We start from the raw sequence: 12238 nt of genomic DNA, 5'->3' as shown, positions 1-12238 counted from the left end.
GAGGACTAGAATCTGACATGGCCTTCACAGAGACAGACTGCCATTTCTGGGAGGTTAGTGGGAGTGGGAGGTTAGTGTTCAGGGTTGACCACACTGACTGGTGGGTTGAGGCACCACCTATGACTTAGGAACGGGAAGACATCCTGACTATTCATTGCTATAGATGAGAAAGGTATTGTGATGGGAAAGAGAGTGATACCATAGAAATATGAACATGTTTACAACAGATGGCTCATTGAATCCTCTATGGACAATCATGTTTGCACTGTGTGTCTGCTTGCAGATCAAGTTTGAGGGGCAAGACCAGAGATAAAGACTGAGATATGTGATGAAAAGTAGGAAAGAGAGATTAATAAGAATGGGTGAGTTGAATAAAGGAGAGAGAGAGACTGATAGCTGATAATATAACACTTGAAATTTATATATTTTTTAAACCTTTTTGAGAGCAATGTTTACTGTTCATTCGTAATATGTTTTTATTGATGTTAAATTTACTTCTTCTGACTTTTGTTTATGGTTTATTTCACTTGATTTGGCAATGTAAACATTGAATTGAGAGAGAGAGCGCGGTCCAGTTGCCAGGACCATAAATACAAATTCCATCTAGACACCGTTGCCCTAGAGCACACAAAAAAACTATATACAGTTGAAGTTGGAAGTTTACATACACCTTAACCAAATACATTTAAACTCAGTTTTACACAATTCCTAACATTTAATCAGAGTAAAAATTCCCTGTCTTACGTCAGTTAGGATCACCACTTTATTTTAAGAATGTGAAATGTCAGAATAATAGATAGAAATATTTATTTCAGCTTTTATTTCTTTCATCACATTCCTAGTGGGTCAGAAGTTTACATACACTCAATTAGTATTTGGTAGCATTGCCTTTACATTTTATAACTTGGGTCAAATGTTTCAGGTAGCCTTCCACAAGCTTCACACAATAAGTTGGGTGAATTTGGCCCATTCCTCCTGACAGAGCTGGTGTAACTGAGTCAGGTTTGTAGACCTCCTTGCTCGCACACGCTTTTTCAGTTTTGCCAACAAATTTTCGATAGGATTGAGGTCAGGGCTTTGCGATGGCCACTCCAATACCTTGACTTTATTGTCCTTAAGCCATTTTGACTCACAACTTTGGAAGTATGCTTGGGGTCATTGTTCTTTTGGAAGACCCATTTGCAGCCAAGCTTTAACTTCCTGACTGATGTCTTGAGATATCCACATAATTTCCCGTCCTCATGATGCCATCTATTTTGTGAAGTGCACCAGTCCCTCCTGCAGCAAAGCACCCCCACAACATGATGCTGCTACCCGCGTGCTTCACGATTGGGATGGTGTTCTTTGGCTTGCAAGCCTCCCCCTTTTTCCTCCAAACATAACGATGATCATTATGGCCAAACAGTTCTATTTTTGTTTCATCAGACCAGAGGACATTTCTCCAAATAGTATGATCTTTGTTCACATGTGCAGTTGCAAACCGTAGTCTGGCTTTTTTAAGGCAATTTTGGAGCAGTGGCTTCTTCCTTGCTGAGCAACCTTTCAAGTTATGTTGATATAGGACTCGTTTTACTGTGGATATAGATACTTTTGTAACTGTTTCCTCCAGCATCTTCACAAGGTCCTTTGCTGTTGTTCTGGGATTGATTTGCACTTTTCGCACCAAAGTATGTTCATCTCTAGGAGACAGAACGCGTCTCCTTCCTGAGCAGTACGACAGCCATAACATGGTGTTTATACTTGCGTACTATTGTTTGTTCAGATGAACGTGGTACCTTCAGGCGTTTGGAAATTGCTCCCAAGGATGAAGCAGACTTGTGGAGGTCTACAATTTTTTTCTGAGGTCTTGGCTGATTTCTTTTGATTTTCCCACGATGTCAAGCAAAGAAGCATTGAGTTTGAAGGTAGGCCTTGAAATACATCCACAGGTACACCTCCAATTGACTCAAATTATGTCAATTAGCCTATCAGAAGCTTCTGAAGCCATGACATCATTTTCTGGAATTTTCCAAGCTGTTTAAAGGCACAGTCAACTTAGTGTATGTAAACTTCTGACCCATTCGAATTGTGATACAATGAATTATAGGTGAAATAATCTGTCTGTAAACAATTTTTGGAAATATTACTTGTGTCATGCACAAAGTAGATGTCCTAACCGACTTGCCAAAACTATAGTTTGTTAACAAGAAATTTGTGTAGTGGTTGAAAAACTAGTTTTAATGACTCCAACCTAAGTGTATGTAAACTTCCGACTTCAACTGTATATAGTTTCACAGACATATTCTTGCATTTATTCTGGTTTGTGCGAAATCGTTGAGAATAACATTTAACCAGCCTGCACACCACCAAGGCGAAATGTTTTAGTCTTGACTCTTTGTTGACAGTGTTGGGGGATGGGTAATGTAATGATGCTCGAGTGCCAAATCAACACAAATTTGTTTCTATTTGTCTTTGTTACTTCTTTAATATATTACCTAAGTGTATGTAAACTTCCGACTTCAACTGTATACCTCGGCCTAACCATCAGCCCCACTGGTAACTTCCACAAAGCTGTGAACAAGGCAAGAAGGGCCTTCTACGCCATCAAAAGGAATATAAAATTTGACATACCAATTAGGATCTGGCTTGAATCAGTTATAGAACTCCATTGCCCTTTATGGTTGTGAGGTCTGAGATCCACTCACCAACCAAGAATTCACAAAATGGGACAAAGACCAAATTGAGACTCTGCATGCAGAATTCTTCAAAGATATCCTCTGTGTACAATGTAAAACACCAAATAATGCATGCAGAGCAGAATTAGGCCGATACCCGCTAATTATCAAAATCCAGAAAAGAGCTGTTAAATTCTACAACCACCAAAAAGGAAGCGATTCCCAAACCTTCCATAACAAAGCCATCACCTACAGAGAAATTAACCGGGAGAAGAGTCCCCTAAGCAAGCTCGTCCTGGGGCTCTGTTCACAAACACAAACAGACCCCATAGAGCCCCAGGACAGCAACACAATTAGACCAAACTAAATCATGAGAAAACGAAAAGATAATTACTTGACACATTGGAAAGAATTAACAAAAAAACTAAGCAAACTAGAATGCTATTTGGCCCTAAACAGAGACTACACAGTGGCAGAATACCTGACCACCGTGAGCATAGCCTTGCTATTGAAAGAGGTTGCTGTAGGCAGACAAAGCTCTCAAGAGAAGACAGGCTTTGTGCACACTGCCCACTAAATGAAGTGGAAACTGAGCTGCACTTCCTAACCTCCTGCCAAATGTATGACCATATTTGAGACACGTATTTCCCTCAGATTACACAGACCCACAAAGAATTTGACAACAAATCCAATTTTGATGACTATTTGCACATCGCATGTAGCCATAATATGACATTTTAAATGGCTCTATTCCTTTGGAACTTTTGTGAGTGTCATGTTACCTGTTAATTTTTTTATTGTTTATTTCACTTTCGTTTATCCATTTCACTTGCTTTGACAATGTAAACATATGTTTCCCATGCCAATAAAGCCCATTGAATTGAAGAGAGAGAGAGAGAGAGAGATGAGTTTAATCTGAGAGTGGAGGGAGAGTAGAAGCAGGGAGGGAGGGGACAAGGTGAGCCCCAGGGCACAGCTGTTGTTGAATGGGAGAGGAACAGACAAAAGCCCTGGAGGGCATGAGGAGACAGAGAGGTCTGAGAGAGACAGGCTGGGGGCAGAGAACGGTGTTGCAGGGAAAATACCTACCTCTCTCTCTCTCTCTCATTCTCTCACCCTCACACACAAACACACACACACACACGCACACATACCAGACCAGACCACTGACTGAGTCAGAGACAAATTGGAACAAATAAGGTTTGGTTCAAAAGTCTCCCTGGTGCAGGATAGATAGATACCTACTGATAGATAATGGGCGTGGCCAGTCTGTTTCTCCAACATCGTGTGCTGTATTGTAACATCAGTGCAGTGGATAGTGGATACTCATGTACATGTGGGACAACGACATTATTTTGGATACTGTATGTCATTATTTCACGTGTACAACTGTTTGCCGTTTTATTTACTCTCCTTTTTGTGTAACTCTGCAAACACTGCACGCACACACACCCACGTGCGCACGCACACATTTTCCAATGAAGTAACGGAAATATCAAGCCCTGGTTTACAAAGAAAATCGCAAATGAATGAGGCAAATCTCTTCCCAGTCTGGGCTATGATGCAATCAGTGTTAGCAGCTCTCTCCCTGGACCTGGCAGGTGCAACCACAACAGGTCTACACAGAGAAAGGGCTAGGGCTTAGCGAGAGAGGGCGAGTAGGATGGAAAGATGGAGGAAGGGGGGGGGGGGGTTGTTCAGAAAACCTGGACATGGAGGCTTGCTGGGTGGGGGGGGGGGGGGGGGTGTCCTTTTAATTACGGCTAAATGGACTCACCAACAGTGTGAAAGCTGGTGTAAAATTACTCACCCCCACCCCCGGCTTGGGTCCCCTCTCACCCCACCACACCCCCACCTCCAAGCTCCATCAAGGCAGCTGCATGGGAAGCACACGCCGGCCCTGACCTGGGGGCATAACTTGATAGGCTGGAGAAGGTCAGAGGTCATGTGAGTCAATAGGTTCTGTGACATCTTCCTTAGACAGATGGACTGAATGTGCAGCTCAGCAAGCTGATAAAGGCTCCCTTTTAATAGTGTGTGTGTGTGTGTGTGTGTGTGAGTGTGGGGTGTATTTGTGTGCACTCTCAGAAAAAAAAACTGTGATGTGTAAAACCATTTGTCCGTGTAGGAGAACCCTCTGGGAAAAGGTTCCAGATAGAACCCATTCAGGTCAGATAAACCCCTTTCTGTTACAAATAGTACCCTTTCAAGGGTTCTGTTTGGAATCAGAGGTTTTATGTAGAACCGAAAAGGGTTCTATCAGAAACCTTTTTTCAGAGGGTTCTCCAACAGCAGGGGTAGGCAATTAGATTCAGCCGCTGGACGATTTTAGTCCGAGAGGATGATCGGGGGACTGGAACATAGTTATAGTAATTTGTACACTGCAAATTGACCACAAGTAAGCCCAAAAAGAGATTGTATTTCAAAATTCAACATAATCAACGTATGAAATGATTGTAACACAAACACATCTCTTTTTATTTGTGGTAATACTTGGGAACAGATTTCCTGAATTAAAATCATTTCAACTGAATTCCTGATGATTTTAATCTTCTTCTTTTGTTTACTAAAAACTTTGGGGGGCCAAAGAAAATCCCTCCTGTTGCCGACCCCTGTCCTACAGGGAAAAATGGTTCTAGGTGGCATTCTTTTTTTCTGAGAGTGTAGACTATTTGTGTTTCTAACGCTCATACAAATCTGTGTTGGAAATTCTCACGACTATCCTGTCATTGAATCTCAGGCAATCTTTGGCATGTTGTTCCTGGCCTGCACACATGGGGACTCGGTCTCTGTCACACACACATACACACACCTGGACATAATCACATAGTATGAGAACAACCAAGCACAGGCACACAGAGCAAACGAAAGGTTGTGTTACTGCTCTGTTGTCCTTCTGGGGTTTATATTTTTACCGTTCTGACTCCAGTGACTCTGTCCTCCTTCTGATGTACACCCCCCCCCCCCCCCCACCCCACACCACACTGACACTTCGCTTCGTCTCGCTGTTGGGACATTGGGTTGATACAGACACAATTTTTGCGGCATCCCTTGTTGCAGGACGTAGTTAACTGACACTCAATATTAGTAGCTCCAGTGTGTGTCTGTCTGACCGGCAGGGACAAGTCTACCCAGCGCTCACAGATTTGCATATTTTCATCGGGGGGGTTTGTTTCTAGGGGAGGCAGTACCCTGCTCCGAGTGGGGGGATGGGGAGATGGTATGATGCTGAGCCTGTACGCTCCCTCCCTTCCAGCCTGCAGCAAGGAAACAGGGGATAGTAATGCGAGAGGGAAAACGCGCGATGGAGGGAAAGAGAGAGCGAGAAGGGAGGGAGGGAGAGAGGGATGGAGGGTGAGTGGAGAGGTGAACTCTCAACTCAGAAGGCTGTCCCCTGTAGCTCTGTGTGACGACCACACACACACACAAATAATCTGGACACATCCTTCATGAACAAAGAACAATACAGTCCTAGGATATCTTTGGTATTTATTATATTATATAGGCCTGTGGTCTTGGCTGTTTAGTGTAACATTTAAATGACCCTGTGCACAACTGCTTCGTGAGTAGGCTAATGAATATTTGCTTCCATTGCCGACGTTCCATAATGTCCCCATAGTTGAACTCTCCCATTTTGAGAAGTGGCCTAACCTTACTGTATCACATTTACATGTTTTAGGTTGATACTGTATGAAACATTATGGATTAATTTGAGGCGCTGTGCGGGGCCCCGGAGCATGGGGTGCCGTCTTGTTTAGCAGCTACATAAGATGGATAGAAGGTCATTAAATAGCCATCATGGTCTGCTGTACAGGCCTCGGACACCGCAGTTATTAAAGCCATGCTTATGGATCAGTGGGGCGACTGCTCCTTTGGTGTCTAATTTACCTGTGGGATGCAGTCTTGGATGGATGGTAGGAAGGTGCTAGACAACAGTCTTTGCGGTACAGTCAGGTGATTTATTTACAGCAAGGCTATAGTGTTCAGCAGTTGACTTGGATATTTACAGATGGATCCTCAGAAAAATAAGAAAAAGCTGGAATATATCGCTTTCTTGCAAACACTTCACAGTGTAAGGCCTACAGCTTACAACAAGTATATCACAAACAAATTTCAGCCGTTTACCACTTCCTCGCACTGAAGGTTTGTAACAGACTTGCATAAATACTAGTTGGTAACCCTCCTACCTCGATTGGGTCATACCAACACAGTTCACAGAAAGGGGACATTGGCCTAGATTCAACCCACATAGCTGATGGTTTGCCCGGGTCTAAGGTGCAATTGCATCGGCACTATCAAATCAGTGAGCAGCTTGATCATTGTCACGAAGACACACCTGTCTCACTCGCGTTAGAAGTTCAGAACTAGATGGAAAAACTCCAGGTGACGATGGTTTCAGTATAGAATCAGAACAGTTTGTCTCCATTGCTTGTGCTGCTGGATGGTGACATAATTGCCAAACGGTATTGAGCATGCATTCTGCCACCAAAGTCAGGAAAGGATCCTATGCAAATGTCCAACTTTCACCCTTTGAGTTTATTGAAGAAGTCTATGGTTTGCCAATATCCTTGCTATGAACCTAGAGAAGGCTATCCCCTCTTTATTACATCTGGATCAGGTGGGGTTTATACCAGAGCGCCTGTCCTCCAATCACATGAGACCTTTTCACGTAATGTCAAGGGCTAGCAGTATGGATGGATGCAGAGAAAGCTTTTGATAGAATAGAGTGGTCTAACCTGTTCTACGCACTCTCTAGATTTGGTTTTGTGCCTTTTATCATGCAATGGATTAGGGCACTATCATGAACCTGTTGCTTCAGTTAAAACTAATAGTATGATATGGTGTTAGATAATTTAGCTTGGTAAGAAAGACCAAAACACATATTGAATTATCACTCAATATAATATATTTTGGCTTGCTTAGAACTAACTTTTTGAAGTGTAGGTAAAATGCTACAGTTGTCCACGACGCATCTTGAACATGCAACTTTTGGTCCGTAGCTGTACTCCCATCTAGCAACAACCGTAGAAGCTATTAGTTCCGAGAAACCATCAGTATTACCACACCAGCATGAATAGGCACCCAATCAGGCGCGTCACCTCCCCGTAGGACCTGTGTTACATTCAGTACGGCAGAACGGTGTGCAACGTTGAATTAACCGGAAACGGTACTGTACCGAACTACTAGTTGAATAACCTTGTGATTATGGCCACCATATTGTGTGCTGCACGAGTTTTACGATTTCAGATGGTCACACCCATGTTGATCAGGCCACACTCACCAAATGGGAGCAAACGTCCCTCAAAGCAAAGACAGTACAGTTTAAAGATAGGCAGAAAGTTATTCTCCATTAGAAATCCCCGATAACACTTGTAGGCAATGCCATGGCAACGTTGGCTAGCCAAGCTCATCCGCAGGCCAGTGCAAACCGTCACACAATGTAGCAAACGTTGAAGTGAACTAAACACACCCCTGGCCTCGCCATATCAGGAAGCACGTGGTGTTGGACGAGCGGGAAACAAATAAGCAGGCGATTAACGTTTCTAACGTGAGTAATACATTACTTATATTAAATAGTTAAACGACTGCAAAATGCATAATACGTTTAAATTAAGTTTCATAAACCACATTTTGGTGTGAGACTGAGCAACTGACGGTGATGGTGAAAACGAACATGCACAGAAGCAAATTGAATGGAGCTGCTGGGCACCAGATTACTATACCATATGTGGTTAGTTGATAGGTAAAATACCTATCCAGGCGTTGTAACATATGTTACAAAATGACTTTGATAGGCTAATAAAATAATTGCTGGGGTAATCCTACAGCATAAGAACAAAAGTGTATCAATTAATTCTGTAACAGGTACTGTAGTCAATCAAATGAATGCATTGTTGGATGGAGTATAAGGGGGAACATTAATTTAGTGTTTTCTTACTGTGCGAGGCTGGCGCTAGGCAATTGCTCAGAATAATAAATACTTGTTAAACAAAATCTTTCTTTTCTCAAAAAGAGTGGGGTGAAAACAATTGTCACCCGTTTTCAATACTCGGGCACGCTCCACTTGCGACAATAACAGCACCGAGCCATTTTCCAAAATGTTTTATGAGATTGGAGAACACATTGGGAGGGGTTTTAGACCATTCCTCCATACACTCCTGCTCGACGCCGGTCTACTAATCACCAGGCCTGGCAACCCACATTGCGCACACCTGGCAACCATCATTGCGCACACCTGCTCCTCATCGTTAAGCACACCTGGACTTCATCACCACCCTGATTATTCTCCCTTCACATAGCCCTCAGTAAGCATCCGGTAGTATTGGTTACGTTCAGTACATTTCTCCTGTTTTGTATTTTCTTAATGTTTATTACTATTAAACTCACCTTTTACACCTGCTTCCTGACTCCCTGAGTATACTTTACAATGGTGTATTTATTGTATAGAGTCTTTATTTTGCTCAATCGGTGCCAATCGTTTTGAAGATGACTGTTTGAGGAAGAAATGTATTTATTAGTTAACCAGGGAAGTCAGAGACACATTTTTATTTCTAGGGAACCTTGGCTAAGAAAAGCAGCATATGTTTTGTTATAGGCTACATGTATTTAGAGCCATATCTCTGGATTTTACTCTAAGTGGTCATTCTTTTCTACTCTATCCACAGCGTTCGAGCTGCACTGCATAGAACGGCCTATTGAGATCTATCATAGAACCTAAACTGAACAAAAATATAAATGCAACAATTTCAATGATTTTACAGAGTTACAGTTCATATGAGGAAATAAGTCATTTTAAATAAATTCATTAGGGCCTAATCTGTGGATTCTACATGACTAGGCAGGGGCTCAGCCATGGGTGGTGGGCCTGGGAGGGCATAGGCCAGGCCCAGCCAATCAGAATGAGTTTTTCCCTACAAAAGGGCTTCAATACAGACAGAACTACTCCTTGAGTGTCCGGGTGGCTGGTCTCAGACGAAATTGTGTGACAAAACTGCACATTTTAGAGTGGCCTTTTAATGTCCCCAGCACAAGGTGCACCTGTGTAATGAGCATGCTATTTAATCAGGTTCTTGATATGCCACATCTGTCAGGTGGATGGATTATTTTGGCAAAGGAGAAATACTAATTAAAAGCGATGTAAACAAATTTTGTGCACAACATTTGAGAGAAATAAGCTTTTTGAGCAAATCAAAAATGTCTGAGGTATTTTTTTTCAACTCATGAAACATGGGACCAACACTTTACATGTGTTTATATTTTTGTTTAGTATACATATATATTACCAGCAATCATATGCAGCTTCCTTATAATGTATTTCCAGCTGTGAACCAACACCTTTGCGCAACAAGTCAAAACAGATATTGATCTGGTGGGGGTTTCAAAGCCAAACATGTATTTCCTTATTTGGCTTCCTGTGTTCTAGATGGTGATGTATAGATGAAAGCATCAGAGTATTGACTCAGTCTGACTGACTGATTGACTGACTGATAGACTGTGCTACAGTGTAGGTCTGCTTTTGAGAGCAATAGATCTGGCACACAGCACAGAGACCTCAGTAACAAAGACATGGGTTATATCGAAGCTCTGTTTCTACCTTTTGCGCCTGTCTCTGAGGGTGTGTGTGTGTCTGTCTATGTGCGTGTTTGCTCTAGCGTGCACAGCATGCCCTCTTATTGTGTGCATGCCAGTGTACCATCGTAATCAAAGATGATAGCTTCCCCAGTTTTGTTTGCTGAGCTGTGCATATCAATGTGTGTGTGTGTGTGTGTGTCCGTACACGCATGTGAGTGTGTGTGCTGGTATGATGTTAGTCTGTGACAGTCTTTCCTAGGACCCTGCCTGCACACACATACAGGCAGAGGCAGGATGGCGAGGATCAGGCGTCCTAAACGCCCACTTGCAGTCCCTCCAGCTGACTGCCGTCATGGCAACGCAGAGCTCTAGCTAGCCGAGTGAGGGAAGGAAAGGGAGCAGAGCAGCGAGGTCCTGGGTTTGTGTGAAGCCAGGAGCAGGGCAGCCTCAGCAGGCAGGCAGGGGGGATGCATCAGCCATTGGCCCGGACAGACACCAGACCATTTCTGTGTGTGTGTGTGTGTGTGTGTGTCTGTGTGTCTTCAGGGGTGGGGGGTTAGGGCTTGAGTTTCCTCACTGTGTTAGGTCAGGGGGAGGAAGAGATGCTCTCTCCAATTATACAGGAGGAACAGGCTAGTGTGTGTGTCTGGGGAACTGAACAGGGCTGTGTGTGTGTGTGTGTGTGTGTGTGTGTGTGTGTGTGTGTGTGTGTGTGTGTGTGTGTGTGTGTGTGTGTGTGTGTGTGTAGAGGGGTGGGTCGCTGAAAAGGGCTGACTGTGTGTGTGTGTGTGTGTGCGGTTTGGGGGTACTGAGTAGGTCAGTATGAGGTCGATTTTATTCTCAACGGAATCCGGTCAGGGATGGGAGAAGATACTAACTCCATTAATTCTGAGGCAGGTGTGTGGTGTGCGTGTGTGCATGCGTGCAAGGCACCGTGAGCTTTGTTCGGCATACCACTAATTCAGAGATAGGATCATCCTCTGTTTCAATTTAGACTCAATAACTCCCTGCTGTGCAAGTCATTCTATTAATGACCATTTAAACAAACAAACCTTATGAAATCATATGGTCAGTGTCTTAATTCATAGCAAATGTCAGAAGCATGTGTGGCCTACTAAGGTCACCTTTCATTGACTTCTTTGCTGGTTAGTTTCAGGCAGTTGCCATGTAAGGCCAAAGGAGCAGACACTATATTTTGCTTGATATGCACAGTGAGAGACAAAGCACAGATTTTGCAGAGTTGAATTGTAGATATCACCTAGTTTAGGTTTGTTTATATGTGCTATCGCTGTAAAAAGTGGAACGGGGCTGTTGTCTATTTGAAGTGCTTTTACTGATTGGTATAATCGAAAAGGATGCTTTGGTTCATTCAACATATTCCATTCAATTGGTCTGAAATCAAATAACGAATTTGACATATCAATGCGATTTTTTTTTTAATTGAATGAAAGTTTCTAAATTGCTTTCAACCCCTCATGCACATTGCATTTGCATAGAGGTCTGTTCAATGTAGCGCCGGGCAGCTTATCTGAAGAGTTGGAGGAGTGACGTTAGTTTTTTTTGGCCACACGTGAGAGTGTATATCATTCCAGTTAATATGTTCTGTTTTTGTTTATTTGTATTATTATAGTTGCACACTCCCTGCACTGAATCAGAAATGATACCTGCATAAGTGCATGTGAAACTAAAGAACCTGGTAAATGTGCAAGTCTTATTTAAATAAAGTTATTGGAGTCATTATTTCAATTTATGGAACAAACTTTATCTCCAAAGATAAAAATCTAAATGAACAAGATGAAAAGATGGGTTGTATTTACATGAAATATTAGTTTGTTTTTATATTATTTAGCAGGTTTGACCAAAGGTTAATTAAAAGCAAATTGAGTGTTCAAAGAAATAGGTTGCGACTTATAGGTTTGTTAGTAATCAAATATTGGCAACAGTTGGCATTGAATCGTATATTTGGTTTCAACAAATTGTATATTTTTTCATTTGAGAAAACCTAATTTATT

This window comes from Salvelinus alpinus, chromosome 28 (genome assembly GCF_045679555.1).
Source record: "Salvelinus alpinus chromosome 28, SLU_Salpinus.1, whole genome shotgun sequence".
Taxonomy (NCBI): domain Eukaryota; kingdom Metazoa; phylum Chordata; class Actinopteri; order Salmoniformes; family Salmonidae; genus Salvelinus; species Salvelinus alpinus.
The sequence above is the reverse complement of the archived record's forward strand: the minus strand, read 5'-3'. Positions refer to the sequence as shown.